This window comes from Dermacentor variabilis, chromosome 8 (assembly GCF_050947875.1).
Source record: "Dermacentor variabilis isolate Ectoservices chromosome 8, ASM5094787v1, whole genome shotgun sequence".
Taxonomy (NCBI): Eukaryota; Metazoa; Arthropoda; class Arachnida; order Ixodida; family Ixodidae; genus Dermacentor; species Dermacentor variabilis.
In genome coordinates, this window is record NC_134575.1 from 168,078,951 (window position 1) to 168,092,784 (window position 13,834).

Consider the following 13,834-nt stretch of genomic DNA (forward strand, 5'->3'; position numbering starts at 1 on the left):
TTCATCTCAACTGTAATTTACCTGTTTAAAATTTGTTGACCAACACCATATCTTCTGAAAAAGTGGTATTTCACCTATGTACAACCTTTAAAGAGTTCTTCATGCAAAATATTCATGACGTGACTGAACACTGCAGACACAAGGAGAGCTACTACATGCGGAATATTCCCTACAATATTGTTATTCTTAATGCCTATTGGAAAATTAATAGGTTATGTGAAGGCTAGTCCTTCATGGTCATTCTATTAAGTAGTTTTATTGCAATTTAGTTTTTTAAACCCACAATAAAGGCGTGCAAACTTTAGTCAATAATTTTTACAGCAGTAAATCTAATTGTTCGACAATAGATAGTTTCACATCGTGAGCTTTTTAGGAGTGTATACTAGCTGATAAAAGTCCTTTGAGGAAAAATAAATGATTAACACTGAGGCAACAGGACAAAGTTTTAAAAAAATGACTCACTTGTATTGCACCATTGATTAGGCATTTTTGAGGTCAAAGTAAAATCACGGGATATAGAGCATTCAATAGCAGGCTTTGTTGCAACATATCTAGAACGTCTTGAGGAACTACTTTTTTAATTGAGGGTTTGAAATCGCCTGGCATGCAATTTGGAATACATTGGAAGATTTCGAAAAAGGTTGTGCAGTTCGTTAAATATGAGAATGTAATGAATTAGTAACAGACCTGGTATGTTTTATCATATGTTGAAATGACTACCCCAGTAATAAATTAAGTAAATATAAAAATTCGACTAATCAACTTTTTAACCGAAAGAGCCAGAAAATTGTAAGAACATTACATGAATCCCTTCATCATCTAAAGGAGTTTCAATTTGAATTTATTTTATTTGCAACAGCGTTAGAAATGAAATAAATGGGCAAATAAACTTCTTGCGCAGTGCAACCCATCCAGTATGCTGAGCAGATCGCCGTGGTGTACGGGCTCCTGGCCCTCTAAAATTTCACGCACGCGCAGTTGATTCGTGACGTAGAAACACCGTATGAGGAAAGCTTCCTTTGTAAAACGCAAATTTCTGAGCAAAAAACGTGATCGATGTACTAATAAAGGAAGCTGGGTGCTGTTGCCATCTTGCCGAATGGCTCATACTTAAAATGATCAAATTACCTGTCTCATAGTGCAATCGAACCTCTGTCCCCCCAAAAAGCAGCCCGACGCTTTGACCACAAAGTCACAATTGCGCGTCTACTCTGCCAAGGCCAACTATCTCTTTGACATCGTCGCCACGTGTGTTGTATCGAGTACCTGCATGGGTGGGCGCGGGTACATGCGCACGTGCCGCTTTTCTGATGCGGGAACTAAACAGGCAACTTCATACCTTCTCACTAACCAATTCACGAAAGCTTTGCTTCACATGGCCTTCAAGATGTGCGTTGGATCTGTAAAATTACTTCACATTTTTTCAAGCATAGAGATCAATAGTTACTATAGCTATGCAGCGCCCTGCCGCACCCCGTTACATGACTCAAATCAATTAATGACTCACCCATAATTTGCCAGTGAGCTATTCAGCTGTGTAGTTCTAATAATTACGAGCATGAATTTGTCCTTATCTTCGCAAGGACAGTAAGCTTTATGTCGCGACAGAAAAAGAAAGGAATTGCGAGACTGCGCTCGACCTTACTCGGCCTTTAACCCGCCACGGTAGCTGAGTGGCTGTGGCGGTACGCAGCTCAACTGGCGGTCGCGGGTTGAATTCTAGCCACGGCGGACACGTGTCGGCGTGCAAAATATAAGAACACTCGTGTAAATTGATTTAAGTTTACAGAACCCATGTGGTACAAATGAATCCCAAGTCACCAACTATGGCGCGTATCATGATTACATCTTGGTATTGGTGTGTAAGACACCAGAATTTTATTTTACTTGGTCTTCACTCTGCTCCGGCTTGTCACCTTGCCCTGTAATTTCAAAGCGGTGCCAAATATAGCAGTATTCATATGCTGAGATTACCACATTTCTGCTGGCACATGCATGTAAAAAACTCCTCGCCAAAAAAAAATGCATTTAGACTTTTGATATTTGTATAATAGATTTCGTCGATGCAACACGTGCTATAAATTAAGTGTTTTGGAAGGGGTTGACCTTCAAACGGAGTGTCTCATAGCGATGCGTTTCTCCACAGGCAATTTACGCACGAGCAAGAGTGGGCACTGCGGCAGCAGCAAGGGCAACATGCCTAGAAATTCTTTCTGCTTCATGATACAGGTCACGGCTGTTCTACTCGGGAATCATCTGGCTGTCCACAATGGAACGCGCAAGACGCCGCACGTGTCGATCGGGTTATCGTGAGGCACCCTGTATCAACGATCATCGACGGCTGCCGGGTCTCCGAAAGTGCACCGTTCATCGTGTCACACACTGAGACTGCGTGGCGATACACAGGAGCGACGACTCATCACGTGACCCCTCCGAAGGCTAGAAAAGCGTCGCCAGAAACCTGGATCTTCAGTGGGCACTGTGGCAGCAGCAAGGGCAACAAGCCTAGAAATTATTTCTGCTTCATGATACAGGTCACGGCTATTCTACTCGGGAATCATCTGGCTGTCCACAACGGAACGCAAGACGCCGCACGTGTCGATCGGGTTATCGTCAGGCACCGTGTATCAATGATCATCGACGGCTTCCGGGTCTCCGAAAGTGCACCGTTCATCGTGTCACTCACTGAGACTGCGTGGCGATACACAGGAGCGACGACTCATAACGTTACCCCTCCGAAGACGACAAAAGCGTCGCCAGAAACCTGGATCTTCAGTGGGCACTGCGGCAGCAGCAAGGACAACATGCCTAGAAATTCTTTCTGCTTCATGATACAGGTCACGGCTGTTCTACTCGGGAATCATCTGGCTGTCCACAATGGAACGCAAGACGCCGCACGTGTCGATCGGGTTATCGTGAGGCACCCTGTATCAACAATCATCGACGGCTGCCGGGTCTCCGAAAGTGCACCGTTCATCGTGTCACACACTGAGACTGCGTGGCGATACACAGGAGCGACGACTCATCACGTGACCCCTCCGAAGGCTACAAAAGCGTCGCCAGAAACCTGGATCTTCAGTGGGCACTGCGGCAGCAGCAAGGTCAACATGCCTAGAAATTATTTCTGCTTCATGATACAGGTCACGGCTGTTCTACTCAGGAAGCATCTGGCTGTCCACAACGGAACGCAAGACGCCGCACGTGTCGATTGGGTTATCTTGAGGCACCCTGTATCAACGATCATCGACGGCTGCCGGGTCTCCGAAAGTGCACCGTTCATCGTGTCACAGACTGAGACTGCGTGGCATTACACAGGAGCGACGACTGATCACGTGACCACGTGATCAGTCGTCGGGCAGCAGCAGCAAATCGTTATTTGCTGTTGCTGCCCTGCCCACTGGGTGTAAAATCTTTGCTAACATGTATTTATTCACTGCCGGTTGATTTGCTTGTTTGCGGATATGTTGAGGCGAACCCTGGTCCCGGTGATAGCGAAATGTTGGCTAAAATCTTATATGGCCAAGCCAAAACACATTCCTGCATTGAAAAAATACAGACAACTCAAAATGCAATAGAAAAGAAGATCTCTACTCTAACAGAGCGCACAGACAAAGTTGATAAACAACTAGAAAACCTCACGGCGCTAACCGCCAAAGTGCAAGAAGTAGAAGCAACAGTTACAGGATTAAACAAAGAGATTGTATCCCTGATGAGCAAGGTAGATGAGCTAGAAAATAGAAGCCGCCAAAACAACCTGATTATGTATGGCGTAGAAGAACCACGGGGCGAAACTGCAGATGACCTATTAAAAAAAGTAAAAGATGAAATTTTCAAATACGCACAACAGGTTACAGTCACAGGAAACGAAAGATGTCATCGAATCGGGCAGAAGGAAAAAACTAAATGCGGTCTTGTTATTCTAAAGTTTCTGGACTACCGAGAGAAGATAGCTGTATTAAAGGGCTGTAACAAACTTAAGGGAAGTATGGTGTCAATTTCGGAAGACTTTTCCTACAGGATAAGGGAAAGAAGGAAAAATTGTGGGGCACATCAGCTGATGAAAGGAAAAACGCATCCAAACTGAAACTAATTTTTCATAAACTTAGCGTGGATGACGTCATGTTCGGGTGGAACGAAACTACTGGTTCACGCTATAAGTTAAGCAAAAAGGCTAATTGACGGCAGAAGCATGACGCACTGTCACTGAAAGTACTTAATGTAAACTGCAGAAGTGTCGTAAACAAAGTTACTGAGCTACACGCATTGTTGTTGACCCATAGCATTGATATAGCCATCCTCACTGAAACGTGGTTAAACGAGTCCATTTGTGACAGTGAATTTGTGCCCGCTGGATACAGCGTACATAGAAAAGACCGCGAGAGTAAGGGTGGTGGGGGTGGCTATTCTTTTTAACAAATCCTTAGGCATGAAAAAAATGCCTGATGTGCCTGGTTTCGAGGCTGTCTTTTGCAAAGTGTACTGTGGTGACACCAGATATGTTATAGGCGCTATTTACAGGCCTCCTGGGTCTGATGTTGGCATCCTCAAAAACTTAAGAGAGTATCTCGACACACAAGTCAGGCTTGGGGACAAAATAATCCTATCAGGCGATTTCAACCTGTCCGAGGTGGATTGGTCAACATTCACAGCCCGAAGCCGAAATGATAATCACTGTGGAATACTGATAGATATGGCCTTCGCGTTCGACTTAGTGCAAGTAGTTGAAAATTGCACCAGGATTCAGGGTAACTGCAAGTCCATACTGGACTTGTTTTTTGTAAGTGGTTCAATTACAGCCGAAACTTCCTGTGAGGTAATACCTGGTATCTCAGACCATTCTGCAGTATTGCTAGAACTGACTGGTGCAGCAAATAAACGTAATAACCCAACCTCTAGTTTCCCTAACTTTTCACGAGCGGATGATGTCTCTATCATTGACATGCCTTCCTTTAATTTAGATATTTTCTCATCCTATTTTGGAGATATAAACAGTCTTTGGCATCAATTCAAAATGATTGTAGAAGAATGCACCGATAAATATGTTCCACATATTGTAAAGAAGTCGAAGCGCAGGAACGCCTGGATCTCTCGTGACTCATTGCGGTTACAAAGGCAACTTAAGAGGCTAAAGGAAAAACAAAAATCTACAAACTCTTCCTATACTGCGCAGAAAATATCGGATATTACATTACAGCTAAAAACACAAGTACGAACTGACAAACAACGGTATTTCGGAGAGTCCGTACCTAATTTTATACGCACGTCCCCCGAGCAATTCTGGCGGCACATACGCCCGACTTCTAGCGATTGTGATGTCTTTGATATCAAAGGTGTACAAGTAGATGACGCAAAAAAATCTCAAATGCCTTCAATGAGCAATTTAAGAGCATTTTCACTGTTGATAATGATATTGTACCACACTTGGGCGCAAATTTCCCACCCATATCAGATGTTCTAATTAGTGAAGCTAGAATTTGTATATTCTCTTAAACCTCTATGTAAAGAAGTCCCCAGGGCCAGATGACATACCAAACGCATATTTTAAGAGATACGCAGAATGGGTCTCAAAATACTTGTGTGTTCTGTTCTCTAGATCACTATCTGAGGGGCAAGTTCCGGACGAGTGGGGAATCGCCAGAGTAAAACCTGTCCATAAGAATGGGAGGGAAGACTGCATAAAGAACTATCGTCCGATTTCCTTAACCCGTACTGCATGTAAACTCTTAGAACATATTATACATAACTTCATAACGCAGTTTCTTGATAAACATCATATCTTAACAAAGTATCAACATGGATTTCGACAAGGTCATTCTACATGTACCCACTAGCAGAAACTGTACATGACTTTGCACTTTCAATTAATAACGGAAAACAAACCGATGTAATTTTTATAAAGCTTTAAAAAAGCTTTTGATAAAGTCTCTCATAAGAAGTTATTGTACAAATTAGAGAGAATATTAAATAACCAGCAACTTTTAAACTGGATTGCCGCATACATTAACAATCGAAAACAGTTTGTTGTCTTTAATGGAGAAACTTCGGAAATTCTTGGTGCGGACTCAGGCGTTCCCCAGGGGTCTGTGCTTGGGCCCCTTCTTTTTCTTTTGTTTATTAATGATATTGTCTGTAACATTCCTGTTAAAATACGATTGTATGCCGATGACTGCGTGATTTACACTGAAGTGAACAGTACAGCTGACCAAATTCTTTTAAATGATACACTCAACAAAATTGTCCAGTGGTGTGATATGTGGCAAATGTGTATAAACTATGAAAAAACAGTGTCCATGAGGGTTACTCACAAAAAAAGACCATTAACCTTTGTCTATTCTATCAACAGCAGTGTCCTTCACGAAGTACCTCATTACAAATACCTGGGCCTCTCGATAACAAGTAACTTAGACTGGACTAAACACATTGATTATGTCGTAAGAAATGTAAACTGTAAGTTGTTCTTTTTACGAAGAGCTTTAAAATTTACCACTCCTGATGTCCGCATGACCACATATAAAGCGCTTATTCTCCCATTATTAGATTATGCAGCCATAATCTGGGACCTCTTCACTAGGACCGACATTAACAAGATTGAAAGCGTACAGAAAAAGGGTGTGCGATTCATATATAACAGCTTTGGACGTTCTTCTGTTTTTGCCCTTTTAACCAGAGCCCAGTTGCCGCAAATAAACCAAAGAAACCGGTCATCTAGGCTAAAATTTATGTATCAGATTGTAAAGGGGCACTATAAATTAGATACTTCAGACGTAATAACCTTTTCATCCGGGTATGCCACTAGACAGACACCAATTAACAATTGCTGCGTTTCGCGCACATAAAAACTCTTTTAAATGCTCTTTCTTTCCGCGGACAATAACTGAACGGAACCAGCTTACTAACACCCAAGTTCAACAGCCTTCACTTACCTTGTTTACATCGTGTCTAACTTAGTACTTACCGTATGCCTTCTATTTTAGTTTATATTAGTTTATTTACTCTTATGTATTTATGTATTTGTCGGTTGCCTTTTTGTGATCTTGTCAACATTTGTACCCTCCTGCCAAAATCCCCAAAGTGGGATTGCAGTATCAATAAATAAAAAATAAATAAAAATTTGGTCCTATATAACTGGAACATATCCAAACAACACAGAAGTTCACACAAATATGGAGGCTCATTTTTATGAATAGAGGGAGAACAACGAATGTCACCGGAGCCAACGTTTCGACAAAGGGAATCGCCTCTTTCAGGGCACCTTTTTTTCTCAATAGAAAGTCTTCGTTTTACCACCTCTTGTGATAAAACATGCGAAACTGTGCTGCTTCTTTCTTTTTTTCATCCGGGAAAAGCGAATCCTACAAAAAGATATATGCACCTCCCATGCACTGTGGTAATCGATGTAACGGAAGCTTTCTATGGTGTTTGATTGTCGATAGTTGGAAGTGATATCCACGGCGAATATGTAATTTCTTCAGAGTTCAGAGTTTAGTTCAATATGAGAGTGGTGACTTAGTGTTAAACGTTATATGGCGTGAACCAATGCTATTTGTTCGCGTAGCACACAGAACACACAAGAAGACGTGTTTCCTTGAGGCATTCTCTTGCGCCGTTGTTAATAATCTCTGAGAGGGTTGAGCATTACTGTTGCATCACATGCTACATCGCATCCTGCGAACAGTTTTAAACTTTGAGTTATGGGGCTCTACGCGCCCAAACCATGACCAGACTATGAGGCACGCCATATTGCCGGACTCCGGATTAATTTTGATACCCGGGTGTTCTTTAACGTGTACCGATATCTATGTGCAGTAGTTCTTTTGTATTTCGTTCTCGTAGAAATGCGAGTGCCATGATCGGGATTGAACCCACGATTTCGATCAACGCCACAGCCGTCAAGCTATCGCGGACAGAAGTTTTAATTGGACGTGCGTCCGCTCGGGTAGTGTCGCATAGACCTTACGATGTTTTAATGCGGCTTTGCGTCGGCACGCCCTGCGTCAGTTATCCGCTTCAGGAATTCGCATGGTGTTTGTTTTTCAGAAATAGTGGAAGCGTACCGAATCATACCTTCACTTTGCCCGCAACTGCTGTTTACTTGCCTTTCCATGTCATCCCTTCCCTATCCCGCTGTATGGAAACTCCGAGACAGGCAAGGCTGTTACTCGCTTGCTTCGTGACTGCGTCGGTTCCACCCCTTCTCTGCCTCCTCTCCCGCTTCGTTCTGCAATACTGTCTATGTAGCCTTTGGACTTGCTATTTAGTACAAAGGTAAGCATTTCAACAATGCTTTGTACGAGGGTCGAAGATAATTAGCTGTCAAGAGGCTAATATGGCGATGCCCAGAGAGATTCAGAGTGCATTGTGCACTTGTTATGGAATGTAAAGGTCCGAACGAGTTTCGCGCGTGTACTGCCATGTATTGCCATGTCCCCCCTGCAATGAGCTTTGGCCAGTTCGAAGCGGCGGCGTTCCTTGATAATTACGTCCACACTGTAAACGAAAATAAACCCACCTGGGAGTTTTTAAGAGGTGATGTGCCCTAAAACCTCCCCTCTCAAATATTTACTCTGATGTATGGGAGCAAAACAGCGCCATCTCCTCTTTTCACTCCGCTGGCTAGCTGCGGGAGTATTAAGGCGACATGACGCGATTTTACTCCGCTTAAAAATCTTGTTCTCCCGTGAAACTCCGACAGGGAGTTTTAAAAAAACTCCCATCCGCCGATACAGGTTGGTCACGTGGCGCTTCCCATGAGGCTGTGCGCCTCGCCAGCGACCGGGCGCGTTCGGCGGAGCGGGCAGTGCTCATGGCTGACGGTTTGTTTACGTCTGTGAAGTGTCGTTCCGCGACAGCGTTTCGTCAATTTGTTTCCCGTATTTCCTTCCAGAAAGTGTTTTTGGCATGCCTGAAGCTCACTGTATCTCAGCATCAAGTACATTAGCTGTGATCGCTTTGCTGACAACGATGATTGCAAGAACCACGTTTTCAAGTGCGGAAAAAGGCTTAGGTATACCTCGAAGCTGCTCACTGGCTCGTGATGTCGGCTCACGTTCTGGCTGTGTTTTCGTGCTGCGTCACCCTGTCTTGTGTTCTTCAGTACGTGAAATGCGACTACTATGACCTTTTAGTACATGCTGACAACGTCCAGTGTAGTGTTTGAAAGGACCGCGTAGCAATGGCAACAGTAGCCACTGTTCGAGCGACGACATCCGTGCTAGTCGCGCATGAATGGCGTAACCCAAGTTCGTTGCGGTGCTGTGTTGCCAGTGAGAAAGACCGGAGTTCAAGCAACTGTTTTTATGTATCTGTGAACGGATATCCTCGCCCGAAGAAAAACGGTAGGACATAAGTATGCGTACTGAAAATAAAGCTTCTTATTGAGCGATGTGAATCGAATTGTTATCGCGCATATATGTTCTGGTCACGTCGTTGCTTCCTATATTGCATTAACATTACGCTCTATCCGAGACATTGATTTAGACGCATGCCTGCTGGCTCCGAGTTTAGGGATTCACTCGACAGATCAGCGGTGTAGCTCCTTTTCGCAACCGAGACAGATTGCTCGGACGCAGAGCAAGTAGTGCGGTGTATAAAATGTATGACTGCGCATTTCTCGGTGTTAATTATGTCGGCTGCTGCGGGTAATGCTCAAACGTAATAATTTCTTGCTACGCTACCACCATATCGCAAAAATTTAATTTTGCTATGCAACACATGCACTTACATTTTTCTTGCTTACTGTAACTAACGCACTACTTTTTGGCCGCGAACGCCGGCAGTGTGCGAAGTCGCTTCAGCACTCACAGAATGGCATGATAATTTTGAAAAATTACGCCATTAACTTTTTCTCTCTCACTATTTTGAATTAACAGTTTTGTGTTGCTTAAGGTATTCTGTTAATTTCAGAGAGAGGGATCTCGTATGAACGAGCATGTGAGTCGTAATTCTGAAAACAGCACAGCTGCTCCCTAGGCGGTTTCGAGGCACACAATATCGTGGCTATATATACTGGCACCGTTGCTTCTTGAGTATCGCGTGTACGTGTGATGTCTTTCAAATTTCTGCATTGGGTGTTTCTGAAATGTTTATGTATGTCATGATATATGTGCTTTCATTGACTTGTTTCGTCGAATTCGACGCGGTCTCGTGTGCATATTTCGAAATTTGACCAGCAGCCTCTGCATGTAAACATGTTCGCGCAAACTCACGCGATGGCTCTTTTTATACTCCCATTGCACCTCGAAAGAACTCCGTCAATAGCAAAGCAAAAAATAAAGAAAAGGCAGAAAAAAAACTCCCATAATTCCACGCGAAAATTCCGCTCGTACGGAGTAAAAATTCTACTCCGATCATACGGAGCAAAAAAAACTCCGAACCGGGGGGTCGCTATAGGACAAGCAGTATACTCCCACCTGGGAGTTATTTCCGTTTACAGTGCACAGATGAAGCATTGTTGTAGATCAACAAGGTATAAGGCGTCGTACGCGATCATTTTGAGGACTCGGCCAACTTTACTAACCACGGTCATCTTCTTGTCGAACTTCCGGCAAAGCCTAAGCGCGTCTTGTACGTACGAGAAACGCGATGCAGTGGAAGTCTGCACTCTGATAGCAAGCTCTTTTCTCGCAGCCAGTTGGCGACCAGTGGGGCTTCTAAAGGGGTCACGGCATCGAATCCCGTGCACGGCTGCCACATTTCGAATGCGGAAAAATACGAAAACACCCGTGTACTTAGATTTAGGTACACTTTAAAGAACTCCAGCTGTTTTAATATTCCGGAGTCCTTCACTACGGCGTGCCACACCATAAGACCGGGATTTTGGCATGTAAGACAGCATAATTTTTTAAACATTATCTTGTCCGTAGAATATGCCAGGGTAGCGGGGTATGATAGCCGTGACGTACGTTGTTGGAGTCGTAGGTGTTTATGCCGACGAGGTCTCGTCTCAGGGAACCATGGTGGAAAGCTTAACTATGCGGACGCTGCCGAGCTCCGTGACGAGGAAGGGCAACGCCAACCTTCACCAAAATGTTGCGCGAACGATGGATTGATTGCGATAGACTGGTGACAACGTATATTTACGAAAAAAACAGCAGCGCTGGCCAGTTCAGCGGACATCTCTAGCCTCAAGAGCAGTTCATCTTCTTCGCTAGGGCTCCCGCGCGCGTCGTCCAAAAGAAACACGCAATATGCATGTAGGAATATTGTCACGGTGTGGCGTTGTTCGAATCGCGAAGCACCAATAAACGGGCGCCAAAAGGTCGTGGGAAGAGGAACCGGCGAGCAAGACGGGTATTGCCAACCACTCGGGCAAGCGGCAGGAAAACGTCAAAAGCAGGTTAAGGGATTTTTTCGCTGTTTTTTTTTGTCGTCGGCGCGACCGTGACGCCCAGACAGCTGTTTGTAGGAACCCGTGTGTATACTCTGCCCCGCGCGTGCATTGAGAAGTGTGCTAAGATGACAGGGATGCGAATACACCGAAATATGTGGTGTCTCTGTACAATACCGTGTCCACGAGTTGCTGACAGTTTGTGTATGTCAGAGGGTTTGACGCCGTGTGGCCGGCTACCGTCCTTTCTTTTGTGTTTGTGGACGGATAATAGAGGTCCGCCACAAACTCAGGGGTGTGCGCGTGGGTCTGTGTGGTGTAATGCAAGTGCGCCACCTCTAACAGCATGGGAGAATCGCCCGCTCCCTCGCGCCTAATTAAAGCGGGCGTGGTGAAGGCCTTTGGAGGAGCCGGGATACGATTGGGTGACCGTGATTGGATCCTACCAATAGTTGCCGTTCCCCGACCCAGGGAAATAGGGAAAGAAGAAGTTATTTAAAAGCAGGTTTTAAACCCAGCTAAGCAGAAGGGTGGGGGTAAAAATTAATCTGCAGAAAACTAAAGTAATGTTTAACAGTCTCGGAAGAGAATAGTAGTTTACGATAGGTAGCGGTAGCGAGGCACTGGAAGTGGTAAGGGAATACATCTACTTAGGGCAGGTAGTGACCGTGGATCTGGATCATGAGACTGAAATAATCAGAAGAACAAGAATGGGCTGGGGTAAGAGCTGTGTCTTACCAATACTCACGTATGGGGCAGAAAACTGGAGGCTTACGAAAAGGGTTCTACTTAAATTGAGGACGACGCAACGAGCTATGGAAAGAAGAATGATGGGTGTAACGTCAAGGGATAAGAAAAGAGCCGATTGGGTGAGGGAACATACGCGAGTTCATGACATCTTAGTTGAAATCAAGAAAAAGAAATGGGCATGGGCAGGACACGTAATGAGGAAAGATAACCGATGGTCATTAAGGGTTACGGACTGGATTCCAAGGGAAGGGAAGCGTAGCAGGGGGAGACATAAAGTTAGGTGGGTGGATGCGATTAAAAAGTTTGCAGGGACAACATGGCCGCAATTAGCACATGACCGGAGTAGTTGAAGATGTATGGGAGAGGCCTTTGCCTTGCAGTGGGCGTAACCAGGCTGATTATGATGATGGTGAAGCAGTCTACAAGCTTAGGCTCTAATCCGTTGAGAAGCATCAACGAGCTAGTACAATCCAGTATCGCCTGGGCAGTCTAGCTGCGTCTGACCTGCGAGTGACTATTTGGCGTAAGAGACGACAAACCGAAGTCTGCAACGATGCTCACAGTAGTTCCCCTCAAGTTAGCTCAACCTGTTCGACGGAAGACGTCAGACCTGGACTCCCGGGAAACCCAGCGCAGCAATCGCATCCACCGCAACGAAATCGACTTGCCAGCGTTCTTGGGAAAAGTTCTGCCGTCGACTGCACGCTTTATGGATTTGCTGCTGCTGTCCAGCCATGCGTATGCCATCCTTTGTTTTTTTTAACTCTATTCAGTGAACCGCCATTAAGTGCATTCTTGTGTAGTGTTAGTTTTTATATGCACTGGTAATTGTTCGTTCTATTTCTTTTGTCGTCATCATTGATTTATATTAGGTGCATGTATGTTCGTGTTTGTGTTTATTTTAATTTCTGTATCGCGGTCAATCAATGAATGATGTTTTTCTTTTTTTCTCCCGACTCTGACCTCTTCACTGTGTTAGCTTGAGTACAGAACAACCTACCGGCTTGTATACACCGTCGACAACTTCGCTCCGACCGAGAACGGGTGACAGGCCGTGACATGAACACATGCTCCGAACCACCTCCGAAGTGGCGTGCAAGACAACAGCAGTAGTAGCGTAAAAGTCAAAGGACGAGGCAAGGAAAGCTTCGCTTTAAAAGAAATTGCCTAGCGGGTGGACATTTGTCTTACTTAGTTTCTTGCACTAGATTCACTGAATTCCGTCGCATTGTACGGCGGCGTAAAGAACACTGCTGCTTCAACTGTGTGCTGGGCTCGGAGGAAAGCCATGACGAATGTCTGGCAATTATTGGCTCCACTTCTGCTACGTAAATGTGCACCCAAGGCATAAAACGGGATTATGTTTGCATTCCGCCCCCATAGAATGCACTGTCACAGTGGCAAATCGAACCCACGGCTTCGTGCTCAGGAGCAGAAGTTCATAGCCAGTAAACCGTCTTTCACGTTTCCTTATATGTAGATAACACCTTTTGACGAGTGCTACTTGTGTACGAGAGACGATAGTAGCCCTTGTGGTGAACTCTGATGCATACTAAAGAAGTGCGTTCCACTGTGCCTTCTTACATTTCTTGTACATCTGTGTGTTGCATTGGTTGAACACAACGAAAATAGAAATACGCCCGACAAGTTATGTTCTTTGACTGCCATTGCTTTTCGCCTTTGTAGTGTGCGGAGTATGAAAAAATTGCATGTGTGACTAGAATGAAACAGCAATTGAGACAAGTAGTTGACGTATCA